The 27681-nt window shown below is 41.9% G+C and overlaps 1 protein-coding gene across 2 annotated transcripts in view; it reads right to left on the bottom strand.

The window, feature by feature from the left end:
• The window catches only part of LOC139549423 (phosphatidylinositol 4,5-bisphosphate 3-kinase catalytic subunit beta isoform-like), a 78143-nt gene extending 53646 nt beyond the window's left edge, over positions 1-24497 (bottom strand). Inside the window, exons 1-2 of one of the 2 annotated variants that reach the window (XM_071359914.1) lie at positions 23991-24497; positions 6382-6455 (exon numbers count right to left, since the gene is read on the bottom strand). The gene's annotated coding sequence lies outside the window, so the exon portion shown is untranslated. The remainder of the gene's footprint in view (positions 1-6381; positions 6456-23990) is intronic. The other variant, XM_071359915.1, reaches the window with a different exon arrangement.
• Between the last annotated feature and the right edge of the window lie 3184 nt (positions 24498-27681).

Raw genomic sequence — 27681 nt, 5'->3', positions numbered from 1 at the left:
GACCCCCCCCCCTCCTTTGTTCAGGGACACATTTTTCAATTTCTGTTAGTCACATGTCTGTGGAACTTGTTCAGTTTATGTCTCAGTTGTTGAATCTTGTTATGTTCATACAAATATTTACACGTTAAGTTTGCTGAAAATAAACACAGGTGACAGTGAGAGGACATTTATTTTTTTGCTGAGTTTAGAAATAGATCTACCATAGTCCTTTGTAAATACTGGCTCGTCTGAAATGCAGTACAATAACCTTATGGGCAGTGGCCACACTGTAGTGACGTGTTAATAATACCACCAAAACATTAAGAATAGGCACCACAGAAGGGTTTCCTAGGACTGTATGTGGAAGGGTTCATGGTAGCACACCACATATCAACCAAAAGGCATTCCAGTGAAAAGAATCCAACTAGAAATCAAAACACAAAAAATAATATTCTTGAGAGTAAACCAAGTTTGAACTCCAATTCCAGGAATGGCCAGTGCCATGCCATTCCACTTTAACGCTTAGACAGTCAAAAAAGGTTTGTGCCACCGTCGTAACCATTTCTCCAGGGTGATGGCCAAGGTAGGAAGACGGGAAGAGCGACAGGATCAAAGAGACAGGCTGAACCAGAGATAATAGAAAAAGGGTATTTTTCCACATTATTCTGAGTGGCAACAGATGAACCGAGCTCAGCTGAAGAGAGGGAGCAGGTTGAGAGGGAGTGAGAAGAAGAAATCCGGCTTGTCACCAAAAACACTCACAAACTTTTACAGATGCACAATCGAGAGCATCCTGTCGGTCTGTATCACCGCCTGGTACGGTAACTGCTCCGCCCACAACCGTAAGGCTCTCCAGACGGTAGTGAGGTCTGCACAACGCATCACCGGGGGCAAACTACCTGCCCTCCAGGACACCTACACCACCCGATGTCACAGGAAGGCCATAAAGATCATCAAGGACAACAACCACCCAAGCCACTGCCTGTTCACCCCGCTATCATCCAGAAGGCGAGGTCAGTACAGGTGCATCAAAGCAGGGACCGAGAGACTGAAAAACAGCTTCTATCTCAAGGCCATCAGACTGTAAACAGCCACCACTAACATTTAGTGGCTGCTGCTAACATACCGACTCAACTCCAGCCACTTTAATAATGGAAGAATTGATGTAACAAATGTATCACTAGCCACTTTAAACAATGTTTACATACCCTACATTACTCATCTCATATGTACAGTGGGGAGAACAAGTATTTGATACACTGCCGATTTTGCAGGTTTTCCTACTTACAAAGCATGTAGAGGTCTGTAATTTTTATCATAGGTACACTTCAACTATGAGAGACGGAATCTAAAACAAAAATCCAGAAAATCACATTGTATGATTTTTAAGTAATTAATTTGCATTTTATTGCATGACATAAGTATTTGATACATCAGAAAAGCAGAACTTAATACTTGGTACAGAAACCTTTGTTTGCAATTACAGAGATCATACGTTTCCTGTAGTTCTTGACTAGGTTTGCACACACTGCAGCAGGGATTTTGGCCCACTCCTCCCTACAGATCTTCTCCAGATCCTTCAGGTTTCGGGGCTGTCGCTGGGCAATACGGAGTTTCAGCTCCCTCCAAAGATTTTCTATTGGGTTCAGGTCTGGAGACTGGCTAGGCCACTCCAGGACCTTGAGATGCTTCTTACGGAGCCACTCCTTAGTTGCCATGGCTGTGTGCTTTGTGTCGTTGTCATGCTGGAAGACCCAGCCACGACCCATCTTCAATGCTCTTACTGAGGGAAGGAGGTTGTTGGCCAAGATCTCGCGATACATGGCCCCATCCATCCTCCCCTCAATACGGTGCAGTCGTCCTGTCCCCTTTGCAGAAAAGCATCCCCAGAGAATGATGTTTCTACCTCCATGCTTCACGGTTGGGATGGTGTTCTTGGGGTTGTACTCATCCTTCTTCTTCCTCCAAACAGGGCGAGTGGAGTTTAGACCAAAAAGCTCTATTTTTGTCTCATCAGACCACATGATCTTCTCCCATTCCTCCTCTGGATCATCCAGATGGTCATTGGCAAACTTCAGACAGGCCTGGACATGCACTGGCTTAAGCAGGGGGACCTTGCGTGCGCTGCAGGATTTTAATCCATGACGGCGTAGTGTGTTACTAATGGTTTTCTTTGAGACTGTGGTCCCAGCTCTCTTCAGGTCATTGACCAGGTCCTGCCGTGTAGTTCTGGGCTGATCCCTCACCTTCCTCATGATCATTGATGCCCCACGAGGTGAAATCTTGCATGGAGCCCCAGACCGAGGGTGATTGACCGTCATCTTGAACTTCTTCCATTTTCTAATAATTGCGCCAACAGTTGTTTCCTTCTCACCAAGCTGCTTGCCTATTGTCCTGTAGCCCATCCCAGCCTTGTGCAGGTCTACAATTTTATCCCTGATGTCCTTACACAGCTCTCTGGTCTTGGCCATTGTGGAGAGGTTGGAATCTGTTTGATTGAGTGTGTGGACAGGTGTCTTTTATACAGGTAACGAGTTCAAACAGGTGCAGTTAATACAGGTAATGAGTGGAGAACAGGAGGGCTTCTTAAAGAAAAACTAACAGGTCTGTGAGAGCCGGAATTCTTACTGGTTGGTAGGTGATCAAATACTTATGTCATGCAATAAAATGCAAATTAATTATTTAAAAATCATACAATGTGATTTTCTGGATTTTTTTGTTTTAGATTCCGTCTCTCACAGTTGAAGTGTACCTATGATAAAAATTACAGACCTCTACATGCTTTGTAAGTAGGAAAACCTGCAAAATCGGCAGTGTATCAAATACTTGTTCTCCCCACTGTATATACTGTACTCTATACCATCTACTGTATCTTGCCATCTTTATCAAATCAAATTTATTTATATAGCCCTTCGTACATCAGCTGATATCTCAAAGTGCTGTACAGAAACCCAGCCTAAAACCCCAAACAGCAAGCAATGCAGGTGTAGAAGCACATGTAATACATGTATCACTAGCCACTTTAAACAATGCCACTTTTATATGTTTACATACCCTACATTACTCATCTCATATGTATAGACTGTACACTATACCATCTACTGCATCTTGCCTATGCCGTTCTGTACCATCACTCATTCATATATCTTTATGCACATATTCTTCATCCCTTTACACTTGTGTGTATAAGGTAGTTGTGGAATTGTTAGGTTAGATTACTCGTTGGTTATTACTGCATTGTCGGAACTAGAAGCACAAGCATTTCGCTACACTCGCATTAACATCTGCTAACCATGTGTATGTGATCAATAACATTTGATTTGAGAAAGAAGTGAGAAGAGGAGCAACAGAATGATGAAGGGAGAGAAAAGCAGGTTGACATCATCCGCTCCTCATTCACTCAGCCTACGGAGTCCACTGGTTCCACTCAGCCTACGCCTTGACCTCTTTCTCCCCTCTCTCTCTAGATGAAAACCTGCGACTAGTCAGGCTGTCTGACCTGCCTGCTCGACCTCATCCCCTCCTCCCTTCTTCAGACCATCTCTGGAAACCTCCCATTCCGCACTTCCTTCATCCTTGACCACATTCTCGGACATCAAAATGGCCACACTCGACCCCTCTGACATCAGACTACAGACAAGTATCCCCTTTTTTCCTTTCCAAAACACTTGTGTGCTGTCTCTGACCGACTCTTGCTATTTCTCTCAGTCAGGCTTCCTCTGTGTTACCGAGAATATCCACACTGCCAAAGCTGACTTTCTCTCCTCTGTTCTCATCCTCCTAGATCAATCCACTGCATTCGACACAGTGAACCATCAGATCCTCCTCTCCACCCTCTTAGGGCTGGACCTCCCAGGATTGTATTATTTTTAATTTCACCTTTATTTAACCAGGTAGGCTAGTTGAGAACAAGTTCTCATTTGCAACTGTGACCTGGCCAAGATAAAGCAAAGCAGTTTAACACATACAACAACGCAGAGTTACACATGGAATACACAAACATACAATCAATAATAAAAAGGTAGGAAAGTCTATATACAGCATGTGCAAATGAGGTAGGATAAGAAAGGTAAGGCAATAAATAGGCCATGGTGGCAAAGTAATTACAATATAGCAATTAAACACTGGAATGGTAGGATGTGCAGAAGATGAATGTGCAAGTTGAGATACTGGGGTGCAAAGGAGCAATATAAATAAATAAATAAAAAGTATGGGGATGAGGTAGATTGGATGGGCTATTTACAGATGAGCTATGTACAGGTGCAGTGATCTGTGAGCTGCTCTGACAGCTGGTGCTTAAAGCTAGTGAGGGAGGTATGAGTCTCCAGCTTCAGAGATTTTTACAGTTCGTTCCAGTCATTGGCAGCAGAGAACTGGAAGGAGAGGCGGCCAAAGGAAGAATTGGATTTGGGGGTGACCAGTGAGATATACCTGCTGGAGTGCCTGCTACGGGTGGGTGCTGCTATGGTGACCAGTGAACTGAGATAAGGCGGGGCTTTACCTAGCAGAGACTTGTAGATGACCTGGAGCCAGTGGATTTGGCAACAAGTATGAAGCGAGGGCCAGCCAACGAGAGCATACAGGTCGCAGTGGTGGGTAGTATATGGGGCTTTGGTGACAAAACGGATGGCACTGTGATAGACTGCATCCAATTTGTTGAATAGAGTGTTGGAGGCTATTTTGTAAATTACATCGCCGAAGTCGAGGATCGGTAGGATAGTCAGTTTTACGAGGGTATGTTTGGCAGCATGAGTGAAGGATGCTTTGTTGTGAAATAGGAAGCCAATTCTAGATTTCATTTTGGATTGGAGACGTTTAATGTGAGTCTGGAAGGAGAGTTTACAGTAACCAGACACCTAGGTATTTGTAGTTGTCCACATATTCTAAGTCAGAACTGTCCAGAGTAGTGATGCTGGACAGGCGGGCAGGTGCGGGAAGCGATCGGTTGAAGAGCATGCATTTAGTTTTACTTGCATTTAAGAGCAGTTGGAGGCCACGGAAGGAGAGTTGTATGGCATTGAAGCTCATCTGGAGGTTAGTTAACACAGTGCCCAATGAAGGGCCAGAGGTATACAGAATGGTGTTGTCTGCGTAAAGGTGGATCAAAGAATCACCAGCAGCGAGAGCGACATCATTAATGTATACAGAGAAGAGAGTCGGCCCGAGAATTGAACCCTGTGGCACCCCCATAGAGACTGCCAGAGGTCCGGACAACAGGCCCTCCAATTTTACATACCGAACTCTATCGGAGAAGTAGTTGGTGAACCAAGCGAGGCAATCATTTGAGAAACCAAGACTGTTGAGTCTGCCAATAAGAATGTTGTGATTGACAGAGTCAAAAGCCTTAGCCAGGTCGATGAATACGGCTGCACAGTAATGTTTCTTATCGATGGCGGTTATGATATCGTTTAGGACCTTGAGCGTGGCTGAGGTGCACCCATGATCAGCTCTGAAACCAGATTGCATAGTGGAGAAGGTAGGGTGAGATTCGAAATGGACGGTAATCTGTTTGTTAACTTAGCTTTCAAAGACCTTAGATACGCAGGTTAGAATAGATATAGGTCTGTAGCAGTTTGGTTCTAGAGTGTCTCCCCCTTTGAAGTTAATTAATTTTTAAGATGGCCAAGTCACACTGGATAAGAGTGTCTGCTAAATTACTCAAATATAAAAATACATTTTAAAAACGAAAAAAGAGAACGATGGAAAAGATACGTGACCAAGAGAATAAAAACATGTTTGGCTTTACATGACATATTTCTCTCACACAAAGCTCTCAGACCATTGCTTATTGAGTTCATTGGATTCAATAAATCTTGCTAGGACACTACTTTGGTATGTATACAGGCATCTATGTACACTGTACACACACACACAATTATGGAGTCAGCCATAGCTCCATCGTCACAGACTTAGTCATAGCCCCATGTTACTACAGAAGATTCTAGAACTCTGGAGGAGACACTATAGTTCTTCCATCCTGGTCCTGGGGATTCATAAAACAGACATCTGAACACAGGCCAGAACTAGGGATGGAGAACAGTGACTTACTTACTAGAGCAGTGAACTAGGACAATATTTCAGGTTGTAGTTAGACATCAAAGCGAAACTGCATGGTGGCTAGGCTACGTAGTGTTCACCTAGCAGATTTTCCCAAACTATGCTGGTGGATTTCCAACATTCTCCACCTGTCAGGACACTACCCTACCAGATTCCAGCACACTCAGCGCAATGCATTCCAGAACACGCACGCAAGCAAACATTCGCAGGTGTCCTTTACAATCATTTTGCATTTTCTTTACCGTAATGTAGGTGGGAAAAGCACCTTCTAACTTCCCAAACAATTTGGCTATCACATATTCCCTTGGTGCTTTCCCTAAAGACACAAACACATGCAAGTCTTACCTACAGTCTCCTGGAGGCTCTTATTCCCTGTGGCTCTCCTCCATGCTGGGGGTGTCAGGGGAGGGACACTGCATCTGGGGGGCAGAAGGAACAACATCAGTGTGTGTGTGTGTGTGGTAGCGTGAGTGAGTAAAAAAAATATATAAGCCCAGTTTCACAGAATCTGATAGGGCATGACTACTTTGCGTGTGTGGTTTTTCCCTGGAGTGTGTGTGTGATGATGCTTTGAATAATGATCTTTGACACACATACATTATATATATTACATTGTATATATACACACACACATATTACATTGTGTATATATATATATATATATATACACATACATACATACACACACACACACACACATATACATACATACATACATATATAAATAATCAGTTACAGAGAATCAATGGGAGGTGTCATAGTGTTATTTGTCACATGCGTCGTAAACAACAGGTGTAGAATAACAGTGAAATGCTTACTTATGGATCCTTTTCCAACAACAGCGTAAAAAACAAACAAAACAAATAATGACATGTAATAAAAGCACAGTGAATAACTATAACATGGCTATATACAGCGAGTAGCAGTAGCGCCAATGTGTTGGGAACAAGGTAATTGAGGTAGCCATGTACATAAACATATCAACAAAAGTATGTGGACCCCCTTCAAAATTAGAGGATTTGGCTATTTCAGCCACCCCTGTTGCTGACAGGTGTATATAAAAAATAAAATCGAGCACACAGCCATGCAATATTCATAGACAAACATTGGCAGTAGAATGGCCTTACTGAAGAGCTCAGTGACTTTTAACATGGTACAGTCATAGGATGCAACCTTTCAGTTCGTCAAATTTCTGCCTTGCTAGAGCTACCCCGTCAACTGTAAGTGCTATTATTGTGAAATTGAAACATCTAGGAGCAAACAACGGCTCAGCCGTGACGTGGTAGGCCACACAAGCTCACAGAACCGGACCGTTGATTGCTGGGGGAAAAGAAAAAGTGTCTGTCCTCAGTTGCAACACTCACTACCGAGTTCCAAACTGCCTCTGAAAGCATTTGATTAGCTGTTTAACAGTCTTATGACTTGGGGGTAGAAGCTGTTCAGGGTCCTGTTGGTGCAAGGCCTCATGCCAAATCATTTCAGCCTCTTGAAGAGGCAGAGGTGCTGTTGTGCCCTCTTCACAACTGTGTAGGTGTTTGTGGACCAAGGATTGGAACCAGTTCAGGGAACTGAACCAAAAACTGGAAAAAAATAATTATTGAGGAACAGGACCCAAACCTGAACCGAAAGTGATCCATCTTCCGGGAACAGAACCTTCATTTTAAAAGCATGGGAAACTTAATAGCGTTCCAGAAATGTTTTTCCAGTCCGACAGAAATTGTAACAAAGTGCCTGCGCAAAGCCCTCACTGTCAATCAGAAACTTATTCCAGCATCTGTCTGCCAGCTGGAAATCTTTGCCAGTGGGTGTGCGTCGGTTACCTGCCCCTCCCCTGTGAAGCATACTGTAGCCTACAGACGACATTAGAAGTGTTCAAAAATTAGGGAGAGATGTTTAATTAGAGAAGAACAGATTCACTTTAACGTTAGTTAAGGATACTATAGTCATGTTTCACATTGGATTTATTAACTACAAAAAGGTGAGACGTGTTTTTAATTCTATTGCTGCACTGCGCACACGGTTATTAGCTAGCTAGCCGGTCCAACATCAAACCAACTCGAAAGTTCAAAGGCATTCAAAGTTCCTCCATAAAAGTCGCTCCTCCGTAGGTATAATTCTATGGGCCTAATTCAGATAATGCATGTCATAACAAGATGCCCAGTGCTTCAAGGCAAGCTTCCTCAATTCTCTCTCCTCACCTGCAAAATTTCAGTTAGATCACACCCTACACTGACTGGCAGCACAGTGTGAGTGTCTTTCATTATGATTCAACGATGTTGTTACGGCAAAATACAACTTTCCTATACAGACTAAAATCGCTTACCCATCGATTTCAGAAAGGAAAAATAAAACCAATACTTTGTCCCCCGTTAGAACAGGTTCAGAACTTTATTTTGCTGGTGGGAAAATTGGAACCGAATTTGTAAAAATATGGTTCCGTTCAGAAAGGAACGATTGGAAAATGATTTATGTTCCATCCCCTGGTGTGGACCATGTTAATTCCATAGTGATGTGGACACAGAGGAACTTAAAGCTTTCGACTCGCTCCACTACAGCCTCATCGAGCAGCTCCTTTGTCTTACTGACATTGAGGGAGAGGTTGTTGTCCTGGCACCACACTGCCAGGTCTCTAACCTCCTCCCTATAGGCTGCCTCATCATCATCGGTGATCACGACCACTGTCGTGTTGTCAGCAAACTTGACAATGGTGTTGGAGTCGCCCCCGTGAAGCCCCCGTGTTGATGGTAGGCATGGTGGATGGGTTGTTGCCTACCCTCAACGCCTGGGGGCAGCCGTCAGGAAGTCCAGGATCCAGTCACAGAGGGAGTTGTTCAGTACCAGAGCTTGCAGGGGATTATGATGTTGAAGGCTGAGCTGTAGTCAATGATCAGTATTCTTACATTGGCATTCATTTTGTCCAGGTGGGTGCAGGCAGTGTGCAATATAGATTGTGTCATCTGTGGACCTGTTGGGACAGTATACGAATTTGACTGGGTCCAGGGTGTTTGGGATGATGGTGTTGTACATGTGACATTCAAATTTGAAACTGATGTGAGCAGTGAATAGCCTTTTAAAACATTTCATGGCATAGTGACAATCATTCAGGCAGATTACCTTGACGTTCTTGGGCACAGGGACTATAGTGGTCTGCTAGAAACAAGTTGGTATTACAGACTGGATTAGGTATAGGTTGAAAATGTCAGTGAAGACACTTTCCAGCTGGTCAGCGCATGCTCCGAGTATTCTGTCTGGCCCCGCGGCCTTGCGAATGTTGACCCGTTTAAAAAGGTCTTACACACATATGCTACAGAGAGCAAGACCACACGGTCGGTGAGTGTTTGAGCGAGAAGGAATGAGAGGACAGAGAGATGTGGTTCTCTGTGAGTGTGAGAGTATATGTATAGTCCTTCAACCAAAGTGGCATTTAACTCCCCCTCTTTCCTCTCCAGCCAAGAGAAGACAACAGGTATTGCAAGCACTTCAACTCAGATATTTCTGCAGCTCACCCTTCCTCCTCTCCCCGCATCCCCCCTTACTCCTGCATAAAAAACTGTGTGCAGGTGAGGTTGGAAGCCCAAAAGGACTTATATGAAAATCCCACCACAAGCCCCCCCCCCAAAAAAAGGTTGTTCAATCAGTTAAACAAAGCATATTAATTATTAATTGTACATAATGTACTCAGTATGCACATACCACAACATTACCCTGCTGTTTACATAAAGAACATGTATTACACCACCTCTGTCATTTAAAGGGCTATATCCACTCAATATGGGCAGAGGAAATGTCAACTCCGTGGTATGGTAGATAAACATATTGCAGGCACACACACGAGGAGGAGGAAGGCTGCAGACTTCCTGTGTTTTCCCAATGGCAAAGATGGCCAATCTTGTTAAGGAGGGCGTGACCCTGGGCAGCCCAGGAAAACATGCCAGAGTTTAGTTGTGTGTTTTTGTCTGTCTGTCTGTTCACTACACAGTGACACTCAGGGTGGAACACATCAACCACCTTTACGGGACTGGATAAATTCACAGAAAGAGAGCGATGAAATGGCCGTAATCAAATATACTGCACGCAGTCACGCACACAGTCCATTCTGAGTTTCTCCAGAATAGGGTTTGGAAATGGACAGCTGAACACGTCAAACAAACAAGCAGACACACACACTGCAAAAAACGCTACAAGCGGCAGACTCATGCTCATTCCAGGAACTCTGTGGCTGTAGCAGTACTGATACGATCTTGTAGTCTGGAGAGTCAATGTTTAACTGACTGGATGGATTCATAGGGATCTGGGCTTATCAAAGCTCTCACATCACATGACCCAATACATCCAAGAGCTGTGTGTTCCTCAGTCTGTCAGAGTCTTCTTTTATGTGTGTGTGTCTGACTGAGTATACGGTTCATTGCCGTCTGTCCATCTATGTCAGTCTCGGCCTGTATCGCTCTACCAGGAAACCCCGATGCTAGACGCTAACCAAAACGCCAAACCCCTAGCAACACAGCCCACAAATCAAATGTTAGATTTGTCACATGCTTCGTAAACAACAGCTGTAGACTAACAGTGAAATGCTTACTTACAGGACCTTCCCAACAATGCAGAGAAATATATAGAAAAAAATAACAAGGAATAAATACATAATGAGTAACGATAACTTGGCTATATACACTGGGTACCAGTACTGAGTCGATGTGCGGGGAATAAGGTAATTTTGGTAGACTTGTACATATATGTAGGGGTAAAGTTACTAGGCAACAGGATAGATAGACAGTAAGAGCAGCGAATGTGATGAGTCAAAATAATTAGTGCAAAAAGGGTCAATGCAGAGTCCTGGTAGCTATTGATTTAACTAACAACACAAATAAAAAATATAAATGCAACATTATTCCCATGAGCTGAAATAAAAGAACCCAGACATTTTCCATATCCACAAAAAGCTTATTTAACATTTGTTAATAAAAAGATAAACCATCCACCTGACAGGTGTGGCATATCAAGAAGCTGATTAAACAGTATGATCACTAAACAGATGCACCTGGTGCTGGGGACAATAAAAGGCCACTAAAATGTGCAGTTGTCACAACACAATGCCACAGATGTCTTCAAGTTGAGGGAACGTTCAATTGGCATGCTGACTGCAGGAATGTCCACCAGAGCCGTTGCAAGAGATGTTAATGTTAATTTCTCTACCATAAGCCATCTCCAACATTGTTTTAGAGAATTTGGCAGTACGTCCAACCAGCCTCACAACCGTGGACCACATGTAACCACGCCAGCCCAGGACCTCCACATCCAGCTTGGTCACCTGCGGTATTGTCTGAGACCAGCCACCCGGACAACTGATGAAACTGTGGGTTTGCACAACCGAATAGTTTCTGCCCAAGCTGTCAGAAACCGTCTCAGGGAAGCTCATCTGCGTGCTCATCGTCCTCACAAATGCACACCTTCGATGGCCACTGGCATGCGGAAGAAGTGTACTCTTCACGGATGAATCCCGGTTTCAACTGTACTGGGCAGATGGCAGGCAACGTGTATGGCGTCGTGTGGGCAAGCAGTGAGCTGATGTCAACATTGTGAACAGAGTGCCCAATGGTGGTGGTGAGGTTATGGCATGGGCAGGCATAAGCTACAGACAACGAACACAATTGCATTTTATCAATGGCACATAGATACTGTGACGAATTCCTGAGGCCCATTGATCGTGTCATTCATCCGACACCATCACCTCATGTTTCAGCATGATAATGCACTGCCCCATGTTGCAAGGATCTGTATACAATTCCTGGAAGCTGAAAATGTCCTAGTTCTTCCATGGCCTGCATACTCACCAGACATGTCAACTATTGAGCATGCTTGGAATGCTCTGGATCGACAGCGTGTTCCAGTTCCAGTCAATATCCAGCAACACACAGCCATTGAAGAGGAGTGGGTCAACATTCCACAGGCCACAATCAACAGCCTGATCAACTCTATGTGAAGGAGATGTGTCTCCTCTCGCATGAGGCAAATGTGGTCACACCAGATACTGACTGGTTTTCTGATCCACACCCCTACATTTTTTTTAAGGCATCTGAGACCAACATATGCATCTGTATTGACAGTCATGTGAAATCAATAGATTAGGGTCTAATGAATTTATTTCAATTGACAGATTTCCTTATATGAACAGTAACATCTTAGAAATGTTTTCATGTTGCTTTTATATTTTTGTTCAGCATATTTAGCAGTCTTATGGCAGAGACACAGGGGAGCAGTTACTGATCCATTCCTGTAAAACAGCACGCCCCTCTACTAGAGATGAGGAGACTAGAAATAGATCCATCGTCCGTCTAATCTGCCTGGAACCCCAGTAAAAAAGGGGCATTGTTGTTCAAGCGTGCTTTGCAGGCTAAAATAAGACTGGGCTCTTCACTGAATCAATGGCTAACTAGCGGGCAGGCTCATGGTGCTAGTGGAACAACGACAGCGTGACGTAGCACTATGCACAAAGCCGTGGTGGATGATGCAGGTCTGGGTGCTGCGTCGGTGCTCTGAGCGTAGATGCTTACACAGACAGAAAGCTTTAACACGCACCCAGTATACACTTCGTCAAAATAGTCCGAATTAATCTAAGATAACTCAAGAAATATGCCATTAATGTTTACGTATTTGCAGAGGAGTTCTTAGTTGCTCAAGTTTGCATCTGACAAAGATGTTTGGTGCAGTATATACATGAGGACATATCGTCTCTGACAGGCACTTCCTTTAAGAATCCCTACTGTTGACCAATCGCTGAAGAGGGAGGTCGTAGACTTTGGCTTGTCTCAAAAAAAGTGCTCAAACAGTTAAAAGCAAACTAAAATGTCACAAAATCTCATAATATACGCACAAACTATTCCCGAACTGTTTTGGCTGGGAAGCATGCAGACACCGTCATCCAATTATGATTGAGTTTTTTAAAACTTTTTCTTAAATTAGGAACATTTTCTATAACTTTGGAAATGTGGAGTAGGTGGTGTCGATCCGGAGGAAAACCACAAATTGAATCCCTTTTTAGATTAAGTTCACGGGGGTGTAGAATTTTCATAAGCACTGTACGTAACAGCCCATTTCACCTTGTCTAGAGAACACTGCCTACATGACATGAAGACAGACACGTATCAACTGACTACATTTACATTACATTTAAGTCATTTAGCAGACGCTCTTATCCAGAGCGACTTACAAATTGGAAAGTTCATACATATTCATCCTGGTCCCCCCGTGGGGAATGAACCCACAACCCTGGCGTTGCAAGCGCCATGCTCTACCAACTGAGCCACACGGGACCACCTTGATCTGATCTGAAGACCCACCAGCCAGAGACACACCACAACCTACACTCCCAAACTGTTCCACTCTTATCACTGTACCAACACCACACTGGCAGCCTGGTTCAGTCAGACCCTTTCTACCACTTACCTTTCCCATCACACACCCCCTTCCTCTCCTCCACCCATCCCCTCTGTGGTATGCAAGGAATGTAGATTCTGAGGAGTGAATCATCACACTCTCCCCACCCAACTCTGTCTCCCTCTCCAACCCCCCACTGACCCCACTCCCACTTCTTACCCATGTCCTGCTACCCCCCACCCTCATAATTATACCACCCCCCTTTCATTACATTCCAAAATGGCACCCCCTGAGGTGCAGTGTCACCATCTCAACACTGTGGAATTGTCTTCTTATATCACCAGAGGCTGCTGAGGGGAGAATAGCTCATAATAAAACAAGGCCTCAACACACTTAGTAGTGATAGTACCTTCAAACCATGAGTGTCTGAGTACAATGATCCACTTACTGTTATCTCAAGCTAGATCTGTTGTCCTTCCACCTGAGAGCCATTGGGGATCCATTCAAAATGCTGCACTTACAACCGTCTCCATTGAGCATGCTTTAAGACCAGGACTAGGCTTAATATCTGGGTCTGAGTTAGGGTTATATATCTGATAACGGCGTCTCAGTTGAGCATGCTTTTAAACCAGGACTAGGCTAGGTCTGGGAAAACTGGCCCTAGTAGTTGTACTCGTCACATCCTCTCAGCAACAACTAGACAAGATGGTGCCGGCAGACACGGCAGCTCTGCTTCTAGCTCCTAAGCAACAAGCATTTTGAACAAGCATTTCGCTACACCGCAATAACATCTGCTAAATATGTACTGTATGTGACTAATAACATCTGCTAAATATGTACTGTATGTGACCAATAACATCTGCTAAATATGTACTGTATGTGACCAATAACATCTGCTAAATATGTACTGTATGTGACCAATAACATCTGCTAAATATGTACAGTATGTGACCAATAACATCTGCTAAATATGTACAGTATGTGACCAATAACATCTGCTAAATATGTACTGTATGTGACCAATAACATCTGCTAAATATGTACAGTATGTGACCAATAACATCTGCTAAATATGTACAGTATGTGACCAATAACATCTGCTAAATATGTACTGTATGTGACCAATAACATCTGCTAAATATGTACTGTATGTGACCAATAACATCTGCTAAATATGTACTGTATGTGACCAATAACATCTGCTAAATATGTACTGTATGTGACCAATAACATCTGCTAAATATGTACTGTATGTGACTAATAACATCTGCTAAATATGTACTGTATGTGACTAATAACATCTGCTAAATATGTACTGTATGTGACCAATAACATCTGCTAAATATGTACTGTATGTGACTAATAACATCTGCTAAATATGTACAGTATGTGACCAATAACATCTGCTAAATATGTACTGTATGTGACCAATAACATCTGCTAAATATGTACAGTATGTGACCAATAACATCTGCTAAATATGTACAGTATGTGACCAATAACATCTGCTAAATATGTACTGTATGTGACCAATAACATCTGCTAAATATGTACAGTATGTGACCAATAACATCTGCTAAATATGTACAGTATGTGACCAATAACATCTGCTAAATATGTACAGTATGTGACCAATAACATCTGCTAAATATGTACTGTATGTGACCAAAAACATCTGCTAAATATGTACAGTATGTGACCAATAACATCTGCTAAATATGTACTGTATGTGACCAATAACATCTGCTAAATATGTACTGTATGTGACTAATAACATCTGCTAAATATGTACTGTATGTGACCAATAACATCTGCTAAATATGTACTGTATGTGACCAATAACATCTGCTAAATATGTACTGTATGTGACCAAAAACATCTGCTAAATATGTACTGTATGTGACTAATAACATCTGCTAAATATGTACTGTATGTGACCAATAACATCTGCTAAATATGTACTGTATGTGACCAATAACATCTGCTAAATATGTACTGTATGTGACCAATAACATCTGCTAAATATGTACTGTATGTGACCAATAACATCTGCTAAATATGTACTGTATGTGACTAATAACATCTGCTAAATATGTACTGTATGTGACCAAAAACATCTGCTAAATATGTACTGTATGTGACCAATAACATCTGCTAAATATGTACTGTATGTGACCAATAACATCTGCTAAATATGTACTGTATGTGACTAATAACATCTGCTAAATATGTACTGTATGTGACCAATAACATCTGCTAAATATGTACTGTATGTGACCAATAACATCTGCTAAATATGTACTGTGTGACCAATAACATCTGCTAAATATGTACAGTATGTGACCAATAACATCTGCTAAATATGTACTGTATGTGACCAATAACATCTGCTAAATATGTACTGTATGTGACCAATAACATCTGCTAAATATGTACTGTATGTGACCAATAACATCTGCTAAATATGTACTGTATGTGACCAATAACATCTGCTAAATATGTACTGTATGTGACCAATAACATCTGCTAAATATGTACAGTATGTGACCAATAACATCTGCTAAATATGTACTGTATGTGACCAAAAACATCTGCTAAATATGTACTGTATGTGACCAATAACATCTGCTAAATATGTACTGTATGTGACTAATAACATCTGCTAAATATGTACTGTATGTGACCAATAACATCTGCTAAATATGTACTGTATGTGACCAATAACATCTGCTAAATATGTACAGTATGTGACCAATAACATCTGCTAAATATGTACTGTATGTGACTAATAACATCTGCTAAATATGTACAGTATGTGACCAATAACATCTGCTAAATATGTACTGTATGTGACTAATAACATCTGCTAAATATGTACAGTATGTGACCAATAACATCTGCTAAATATGTACTGTATGTGACTAATAACATCTGCTAAATATGTACAGTATGTGACCAATAACATCTGCTAAATATGTACTGTATGTGACTAATAACATCTGCTAAATATGTACTGTATGTGACCAATAACATCTGCTAAATATGTACTGTATGTGACCAATAACATCTGCTAAATATGTACTGTATGTGACCAATAACATCTGCTAAATATGTACAGTATGTGACCAATAACATCTGCTAAATATGTACTGTATGTGACTAATAACATCTGCTAAATATGTACAGTATGTGACCAATAACATCTGCTAAATATGTACTGTATGTGACTAATAACATCTGCTAAATATGTACAGTATGTGACCAATAACATCTGCTAAATATGTACTGTATGTGACTAATAACATCTGCTAAATATGTACAGTATGTGACCAATAACATCTGCTAAATATGTACTGTATGTGACTAATAACATCTGCTAAATATGTACAGTATGTGACCAATAACATCTGCTAAATATGTACTGTATGTGACCAATAACATCTGCTAAATATGTACTGTATGTGACCAATAACATCTGCTAAATATGTACTGTATGTGACCAATAACATCTGCTAAATATGTACAGTATGTGACCAATAACATCGGCTAAATATGTACTGTATGTGACCAATAACATCTGCTAAATATGTACTGTATGTGACCAATAACATCTGCTAAATATGTACTGTATGTGACCAATAACATCTGCTAAATATGTACTTTGTGACCAATAACATCTGCTAAATATGTACTGTATGTGACCAATAACATCTGCTAAATATGTACAGTACCAGTCAAAAGTTTGGACAAACATACACATTGAAGGGTTCTTCTTTATTTGTACTATTTTCTGCCAAGAGCGTGCAAAGCTGTCATCAAGGCAAAGGGTGGCTACTTTTAAGAATCTCAAATATATTTTGATTTGATTAACACGTGTTTACTACATGATTCCATATGTAATTTCATAGTTGATGTCTTCACTATTATTCTACAATGTAGAAAATAGTAAAATAAAGAAAAACCCTTGAATGAGTAGGTAAAACCAATAACATCTGCTAAATATGTATGAACTCAAAGGCTCCTTTGGTCTTAATCACACACTGATCTCAGTGATCAAGAGCACGATCTCTCTCACACAAACACAGGAATGCAACATAACACACATTACGCTCTCACCAAACACACACAGGTCCTCAAGGGGGCGTTACAGAGGATCATGCGTCATCACGGCCTGGCGTAAACAAAAGACCTCAGTCTGTCCATCACAAGCACAATACACAGCCACACTAGGACACTTATATTACAGCTCTGCTTAGATTAGTACAGAATCACACACTTAAAGTCCATACATTTGAATTATCTAAGAGAACTGTGATGATGATGGTGAGAGGAATGTGTGTTTCTCTCTTTACCTTAACCCCTGTTCTTCTCCCAGATGGGAGTGGGCTGTGTGTGAGGGGGATATAGTTGTCAGAGTACCCCTGGATGTTGTAAATCAGTTACCTTCTGCCTGCCTGACTGAACAAAGGTCTGGCCCAGCCTAGGACATGGTGCACCGCACCACACACACAAGAGGGTGAGAAGAAGGAGTAGCAGACATTTCCATGATGTCTGCTCACCAGTGCACAAATACTAGCACAATATACTGTACGTTTACATGTACATTAAAATCCACACGTGCACATTTTTGTGTAGGTGTCACACAACACACCTTACCTGTATGAGTGACATACAGTATTTGGTTAAGAACAGCCAGAGGTCAGGTGGTAAACAACAGGCAGATGAGGGAGAAGAAATGCAGCCCAGACAGACCAAAGTGTCCAGGCGGGTCCATCTATCTCACAGCAGGGCAGGGGAGAGAAGGTCATGAGGTTTCTTCACTTTAATTAACACAACTAGAAAATATCCCATTGTCATCAACTGAAAATGTCCCTGACTGTATATACACACACAGAGTAGGTAGGCGGCAGGTAGCCTAGTGGTAAGAGCGTTGGGCCAGTAACCGGAAGGTCGCTGGTTCGAACACCCGAGCCGACAAGGTGAAAAAAAATATGTCTGTGTGCCCTTGAGCAAGGCACTTCACCTTTATTTCGCTCCAGGGGTGCAGTACCACTGTGGCTGACCCTGTAAAACAACATGTTTTGTAAGGTTCACTAATCTGTGTGTGTTGTGTGCGTAACTGTAGCAGTTACGTAGCAGCCTTAAGGCGGCGTTGTCATGGTGAGTAGGGCAGTGTCACTCCCTCAAGTTACAGAGAAGAGTCTAAACCTCCAGGTCAGGACCACATCCCCCTTCAAACTGAATAGCCTTGCCTGACGACTCAAACTGAATTCTTCCACTACTATGTTCACTACAGACTTCAGTCAGAGACTGCCACCGTTGAAGTAATCTGCAGTGATGTCAAAATGAGGAGTGTTGTACAAAACAAAGCCATTAGTGATTGGCTCATCTAAACAGAGTATCAAAGCCAATGACGGATTTACAAAACAGAGCTTTACTCACAGGTTTTCTGACTTTGGCCCAACCTATTTGTTTCTGTGACCAATCAAAATTATTAGAACGTGTCTGCATTCTAGAAATTGTCAGGGAGGTACTCCGATTCAGACTCATTGCGGAGAATAAACAAACGTCCGTGGGCATAGCATTTGGCCAGAGCAAGGAGTTTGGGTAGCCTGGGAAAGTCTACCCCTCCTCTCATCAAGCTCTTCTTTTCTACCTCCCCCACTTCTCTTTCTCTACAGTATATCCATCCAACCCCATTCTACACCAAGCAAACCTCAATCCAACCCCCATTCTATACTAACACTCAATTCAAAACTAGATCTGTCTATGCCCTTCTGCATCTTTCTTTCCTTCCATTGACCTCTCAAACTTTTCAACTTCTATTTCCTCTCTCCTTTACAAAACAAACTAATATATATTAACCTCCTTCTATCCTCCTTTGTTTTTTGCCTGCATAGCTGTACCTCTCCTTCCTGCCTCTTCATTTCTCCCCGATGTCCATTGCTCCTCCTCCTCTTCTCTGAATTCCTCTGCAGGTCTTGGCTTGTGAAGCAGGAAAGTGAAGAATTCCATGAGGCTGCTGTTCTCTCTGGTTCACTTACTGGACGTGTCACACTTCCTATATGTCTGCCTGTCCTGTATATGCTCATTAGATATTTAAGCACCACTATATGTGTAAACCTATCTACTGTATATATCTGTATGCATGTGACCTCATCGGAGGATATTAAGCCACAGAAGGTAGTTGGCTCATGGGATACGACTGTTTGATGGGGCATGACACACACCCACCCCAAACATACACACACAGGAGCACAGCTGCTCACACACGGGCTTCCTTTCAGATTTCCAAGGGATATTACACAAGCCATCAACGGCTGTGAGGGGTGATTACATTTGACTGACAGCAGGACGTGTGTGAACCAGTTAGGGAGCACGGGGACAGTTGAGGATGGTGGGTGGGTGGCAGAAGTATTTGAAGACGCAGGTGTCTCATTTCTTTAACAAGAACACTGACTACTGTACAAAACACACCTGACCTCAACTGTATAAACAGGCAGGTGGAGAGTACATTTCCCTGAAGAGTGTTTCAGTACAGTAAAATGTATTTTAATGAATATAGAAAAGGAAAGAGAATGAAGAGGGGGAAGGAGGATGAAAGGTGGGAGATGGCAGAACACCAGCAGGGGTCTCTGAGATGGAGAAGGGGATGTCAATCCCAAGCTAGCTGAAATGGAGGATGGAATCCAGATGAGAGAGAAATCCAGAAAAGAGACGTTCAATTCTAAAACCATCTAAAAGGAAGTGATCCCCAAACTTTCCATTACAAAGCCATCACCTATAGAGACATGAACCTGGAGAAGAGTCCCCTAAGCAAGCTGGTCCTGGGGCTCTGTTCACAAACACAAATAGACCACACAGAGCACCAGGACAGCAACACAATTAGACCCAACCAAATGATAAATTACTTGACACATTGGAAAGAATTCACAAGAAAACCAGAAGGCTACTTGGCCCTAAACAGAGAGTACACAGTGGCAGAATACCTGACCACTGTGACTGACCCAAACTTTGACTATGTACAGCTTTGACTATGTACAGACTCATTGAGCATAGCCTTGCTATTGAGAAAGGCAGACCTGAGTCTCAAAAGAAGACAGGCTATGTGCACACTGCCCACAAAATGAGGTGGAAACTGAGCTGCACTTCCTAACCTCCTGCCAAATGTATGACCATATTAGAGACACATATTTCCCTCAGATTACACAGATCCACAAAGAATTCGAAAACAAACCCGAGTTTGATAAACTTCCATATCTACTGGGTGAAATACCAGTGTGTGATCACTGCAGCAAGATCTGTGACCTGTTGCCACAAGAAAAGGGCAACCAGTGAATAAACACCATTGCAAATACAACCTATATTTGTTTATTTACTTTCCCTTCTGTATTTTAGCTATTTGCATATCATTACAACACTTTTAGTAGACATAATATGACATTGTAATGTCTATTCTTTTGGAACTTCTGTGAGTGTAATGTTTACTGTTCTTTATTTCACTTTTGTATATCATCTACTTCACTTGCTTTGGCAATGTTAACATGTTTCTCATGCCAGAAGAGGAGAGATACACACACACACACTGCAACTGGCTAATTTAAAGGTGTAGGAACTGTAGAAACCAGTCCTTTTAGCTATCACTGTTCACTATGAGGAGATCAAAGTTCTCATGCGACGCAGATCTTTTTATAACTTTTACTCCGTCATTAAGTTTCTTAGGAGAGGCCTGGTTGTGGAGTAAATAGCAGGTTGTCTAAAGGGCTGCATTGTTAAGGAGACTGGAGACTGACGTCAGCAGCGTTATCAGTGCCCCCCCACTACCTCAGAGGGGGCTTGAGAACAGCCCCGCCCTACATGGGGCAGCCTGGCCCGCTGCCAGATTAAAAATCTCTCCTCTGTTTCCCACAGGGTTAACAGACCAACTCAAAATAACATTATCCTTCAAGAGAGAACTAAATACAAGTCCAATTGATTAGTAAACATTCATTTCAATGAGAAGCTACAGTAAATACTTATAATTATCTGTGTACAATCAGTGCTCCAAATGTCAACTTAATCATGACGTGTTCACTAATGATCCTCGCTTTCTGCACTACTGAACACAGTGCAATCATGAGGCTACACACAAATACGTATAATAGTTTAATATTATCACTCACAAACAGGCAATTCAGATCTAACCTTTCTTTCCAATAAGTGCATTAAAGCTCTGAAATATAATTTGTTCTGCAATTATGGCCACCCTCTGGGCACTCTTAAAATAGTGTGTGTGTGTGTGTAGAGCACAGCTACTATAACTGTGTGTGTGTTTCTGTGTGCGTGTCTGTGCTTGTGTACTGTATGTGGAAATAAGTCAAGTGTGTGTATTAAGTGTTAATGCAGACAAATTGTCCCCTCGGAGGAACAGAGCTCTCTCTCTCACATGACTGAGAGAAATGCTCCATTCATGGGTCCGGTCGCCACCACCTCTCCCCCAGACCCCGTGTGTTAGTGCTTCGGGGGGCTGTGTGTGTGTGTGTTGTAATTGGCTCTCATAGCCACACTATAGTAGACACACACTCCTATTTGTGTCCCTGACGGTCCCCTGACCTGTGACATCATGGCTCCCTCGTCTCGTCCGGCTGGGAAGCTTACTGACTTACTGTCACATGGTGCTTGGGTCCCAGCCAGGCACTGATTCACAAAACCAACACCACTGCAAACACACACACAGTCTAAATTCAATGATTATTTAGACAATAATAGAGCAATGGGAATTGTGTGTGGCGTGAGATGGTAAAAAAAAAGGAGAGAAACATGTCTAAGTTGTAACATGTCAATTCCGTTGTCTTATCTTGAAATGGGAGTGAAACGGGTGTGTGGACCAAATGTACACACCTCAGTCACACAGTGAAGCTAAGTCACACACTGTTTGTATCCACTAACAACTATAGAATATGCTGCCAAATAATTAGACCTGGCCTAGTTAAAAATGCACTATTCAAAAATCGCTCCACCATTTCCTGGTTGCTAAAATTCAAATAGTTTGCCTAATTTCAGTATATGTGACAAAATAACCAAGTATAATCATTGTGCCATCTAAACCACTGTAAAATATCTTTACCATAACCAAAAATATAGCATTTTCAGCTGTTTAAAGCTGGTTTACACAACCTAAAGAAAAAGATGCAAAAATGAAACTTAAGACAGGGAAGCATAGAAATAGTGCACATAGGACAGATCTACCACATCTTAGACTTGTTTTCAACAAGAATGACAGATCTATAATTCACATATTTCTATGTGAATTTCGTCAGGTCGCCGAAGAGGTTAATATTGCTGCTTAAGGGAGAAAATCTGAGATACAGACATGCTCAAACTTGCATGAGCATTTGAGTTCATGAAATATAAAGTGAAATTGCATCTAAAATTGCGACACTTAATTCACTAATATTTTAAAAGACAGGTAAGGTGTGTCATCACATTGGCTAAGCAATAACTATGTCAAAGTCTCAAAGACATAGGCCGCTTAGAATTATAGTACTAGACATTTGTTTTTTGTCACCAAGTGTGCTCGGAGGTAGCCTATCCAAGTGCTGGCAGAGGCCTACAAGCTGACAAAGTAGGACAAAAAGGCCTGGCGAAAATGACAAACAATGTGCTACTACAATTACTTGAATAACATATTCATACATTTTTGGGGACATGGCAGACAGTCATCTATAACGGCATTGACAGGCAGGCAGTCACGACTCTACTCCAGAAATGCACTATCCACCGGTCAACTGCTCAATTCTACCCAGCCTCTCCAAAAACTTCCCGGTTTTAAAACTACCGCGAGACAAACGTCGATGCGACTTGCCCTATTTTACCACTCTGTCAATGTTCCACGGCGGGATTCCCTTCCGTTTGAGAACGCGACGGCATAGATTACATAGAAAATAAATCCTGACATAACATAGCTTTTCTTTGCTGTCGGTTATCAAGTGTAGCCTAAACATGTCCCCATCGTGTCATCCGTAGCCTAGAGTCGAACCGTGGTTCTGTATAGGCTGAGATGAGAAAGAGGCGAAAAGCAGCAACGAGTGCGTCAAACCCGAGTTTTAATGACAAGTCACAAAATAAAATTATAAAACGAGACCTAACATACCCGACCCAGCTGCATTGTAAATAAATTGTCTAATAATTTTGAGACCAAAACATGTCGCTGCTTTCAAAGGCCCATATTAATAAACGACTACAATCCGATGATATTTTGCATAGTCTACCTAACTCGGGGGGTTTGTAGTTCACATGGTCCCTGGTGTGGGCGATACTTACGGATGAGAACACTAGGGATAAGGCAGAATGCATCATTGGGTGCTCAGAGAGTACACCAACCATGAAACTCGTTTCGAAACGTTGCCTATTGTTTAACAAAAATAGGAAACTAATCGTTTCCCGGCAAAAGTGCAAATGTAGTTTATAACTTCAAACAACAATCTGGGTGAGGTCTTGACACAATGTAGCACTTCAACTCCACCTCGGTCGATTTGCTCAATGACTCCATGTTGGCTAGCCTACTAATTCGAGGTAGCGATGGAATTGTGCCAGGGACTTACCTTGAGTTATATTCTTGTTGGGAATATGAAAAATAACGACCGTACGAATGAGGAAATAGGCCTAGTTAAAAGTTGTTTTCTCGCGATTGAATCCACAAGAACGACAGTTTTTCTCGCAGTTGAATCCACAAGAACGAGAGTTAGGCTTTAGAAAAATAATATGCCTATGCGTGGCAAGAAGAGTCGTGAGAGCCCGCTGTCTTCTCCCTGCAGGACAATGCGGCCAGGTAGGCAGATCGGCGTTTGCTTCCTGTTTTTCAGAAGGTGAAAAACGCACCGCTCAGCTGCTGTTCGTTTTTTTTCTTATTCTCTCCCTTCCCTTTCTCCCCGTCCCTGCGTAGCCTACACTGTTCTTGCAGCCGCCTAGTGCTCAGCCGGCTTTGCGTCTCCTATGCTCATATCCCCGGCATGAAACTTCGGGCCAGAGATTTCACCCGGAAACACAAAGTTCTGAAACCTCTCCAACTAATTGAGATGGGGGAAAAACGCGAGTGGAATTTGCTAGTTGAAACATTCCAACGTTGCCGAAGGCGCGTCGATTATCCCGGTGCATTATTTTGGGAGGGGGTCGCGTGTTGACTTGAGCCAGTCATTATACAGGGCTTTCTGTGCCAGCTGGTGCCTGCCTGGTTGTGATGCTGTGTTAAAAAAAATAGGTACACTATGCCTTATTTTGAATGCTAATAACTGTAAAGGCAGTGCATTAATATATAGCTTAGCCTACTATGAATAGGCCTACATAACCAACATGTAGCCCCATAGGCTAATAGTCCACATTAAACTAGGCTACATGATTCATCATGGTTATGACTTAAACTGTCTCAAAGAAAGTAATGATAAGCCAGGGGTATTTATTAGATATTATTAATTGAATAATAATGTTTGCACCATGCAACACAAGTCAGTTGCCTCATCGTCAATTGAAGGGGCATCAAGTTGACCCTTTGGCAAGTTGGTCGTATGTCCTCTGATCCATCATATTTTGTCAAGCACAGTGGCAAAACGCAGGAAAAAAATATTATTTGGTCAGATACATTAGTCCACTGTTGAAGCAGGGAGAAAAGTAACCGATTAATGAAATAGCTGTGTCGCCCCCTGCTGGTCTGGTTATATAAACGAATACATTTTCTTACGTCATTCTTGACCGAGAACAGGGGTGCGTTCAGTTCGATTCAATGTTTGCTACGTTGAGTGAAGGTTTGTACTGAACTACGGGTTTCCCCAAAACAGTGAGCACCGTTCTTCAACAGCCTTTGAGGTACGTTTGCTCCCTTTTGGTAAGTTTGCAACAAAGTGTGGCCTGATTTAATATGGGTCTGACCATTTGAAATAGCAAAACCCATGCAGCATACCATATGGTAATCCCCCTCTGGACCACCATAATCACAAAGATTTTCAACTGGTCGTTCAGTACCGTTTCCGTTGAATTCAACGTTGCACACGTCATACTGAACACACCCCATGAGTGAGTTTAGGAAACGAGATAATGCACTGGCTGTCTCAGAACTAACCAGTAGTGTTCCAGAGATGGCCAAATGCTGTGCACTGTATGGGGAATAGGATGTAATGTGTGGGTTACTATAACACTGATTGAGAAATAACATTACTAAAGTAATCTAACCTATAACACTGATTGAGAAATAACATTACTAAACTCATATGACCTATAACACTGATTGAGAAATAACATTACTAAACTCATATGACCTATAACACTGATTGAGAAATAACATTACTAAACTCATATGACCTATAACACTGATTGAGAAATAACATTACTAAACTCATATGACCTATAACACTGATTGAGAAATAACATTACTAAACTCATCTAACCTATAACACTGATTGAGAAATAACATTACTAAACTCATATGACCTATAACACTGATTGAGAAATAACATTACTAAACTCATATGACCTATAACACTGATTGAGAAATAACATTACTAAACTCATCTAACCTATAACACTGATTGAGAAATAACATTACTAAACTCATATGACCTATAACACTGATTGAGAAATAACATTACTAAACTCATATGACCTATAACACTGATTGAGAAATAACATTACTAAACTCATATGACCTATAACACTGATTGAGAAATAACATTACTAAACTCATCTAACCTATAACACTGATTGAGAAATAACATTACTAAACTCATATGACCTATAACACTGATTGAGAAATAACATTACTAAACTCATATGACCTATAACACTGATTGAGAAATAACATTACTAAACTCATATGACCTATAACACTGATTGAGAAATAACATTACTAAAGTCATCTAACCTATAACACTGATTGACAAATCAAATTTATTTATATAGCCCTTCGTACATCAGCTGATATCTCAAAGTGCTGTACAGAAACCCAGCCTAAAACCCCAAACAGCAAGCAATGCAGGTGTAGAAGCACGGTGGCTAGGAAGAACTCCCTAGAAAGGCCAAAACCTAGGAAGAAACCTAGAGAGGAACCAGGCTATGAGGGGTGGCCAGTCCTCTTCTGGCTGTGCCGGGTGGAGATTATAACAGAACATGGTCAAGATGTTCAAATGTTCATAAATGACCAGCATGGTCAAATAATAATAATCACAGTAGTTGTCGAGGGTGCAGCAAGTCAGCACCTCAGGAGTAAATGTCAGTTGGCTTTTCATAGCCGATCATTAAGAGTATCTCTACCGCTCCTGCAGTCTCTAGAGAGTTGAAAACAGCAGGTCTGGGACAGGTAGCACGTCCGGTGAACAGATCAGGGTTCCATAGCCGCAGGCAGAACAGTTGAAACTGGAGCAGCAGCACGGCCAGGTGGACTGGGGACAGCAAGGAGTCATCAAGCCAGGTAGTCCTGAGGCATGGTCCTAGGGCTCAGGTCCTCCGAGAGAGAGAAAGAAAGAGAGAATTAGAGAGAGCATACTTAAATTCACACAGGACACCGGATAAGACAGAAATAACATTACTAAACTCATATGACCTATAACACTGATTGTCAAATAACATTACTAAATTAATATGACCCCAGATTTCATAAACATGTGGAATATGTGAGACATTTCTCCTAGAGCTTTAATCTGATGGATGGAAATGTTTACCAATTCCAATGCCACTCCAATGTCTCTCTCTCTCAAACACACACACGCACACACACATTATTGAACTTCAAGAAGCACTTTCATTATTTGGTGTAGTATAATATTTAATTCCAGAAGAGGGCGGTACATAGCAGCATGTGCATCAACCTTTATTCCAAAGACCTCTAAATATATTTTGTATGGCCAGGTTCACGGCCAAGAGCATGCCTCGTTTTCATTCAGTAAAAGTCATGAATTGAATGTACGCTTCCCTCATTGGCTGAAACCTAAAAAATTTACCCCTACCCCTCATTATTACATTTGTAAAATAGTAAGCCTAATAATGTAAATATGTATACATGCATGAATAAAATACTGTAAGTATTATCAAGTCACTTGGCAACTTTGGCTCCACCACTTCAGCATGGGAGACAGCAAAGCCTACATTGCGAATTTAATACATGCCTCTAAAACATAATAAAAATGCCACCAATTTGAGGACGGCCCCACTGAATACAATTCCCCAATTGAACCCCTGTTGGTTGATTAAGTGGTGGTTATATAGAAGCAGCCCTCACATGCAGCTTTCCAAACCATTCCCAGCCTC

This window comes from Salvelinus alpinus, chromosome 22, assembly GCF_045679555.1.
Source record: "Salvelinus alpinus chromosome 22, SLU_Salpinus.1, whole genome shotgun sequence".
NCBI classification, from domain to species: domain Eukaryota; kingdom Metazoa; phylum Chordata; class Actinopteri; order Salmoniformes; family Salmonidae; genus Salvelinus; species Salvelinus alpinus.
The sequence above is the reverse complement of the archived record's forward strand: the minus strand, read 5'-3'. Positions and strand labels throughout refer to the sequence as shown.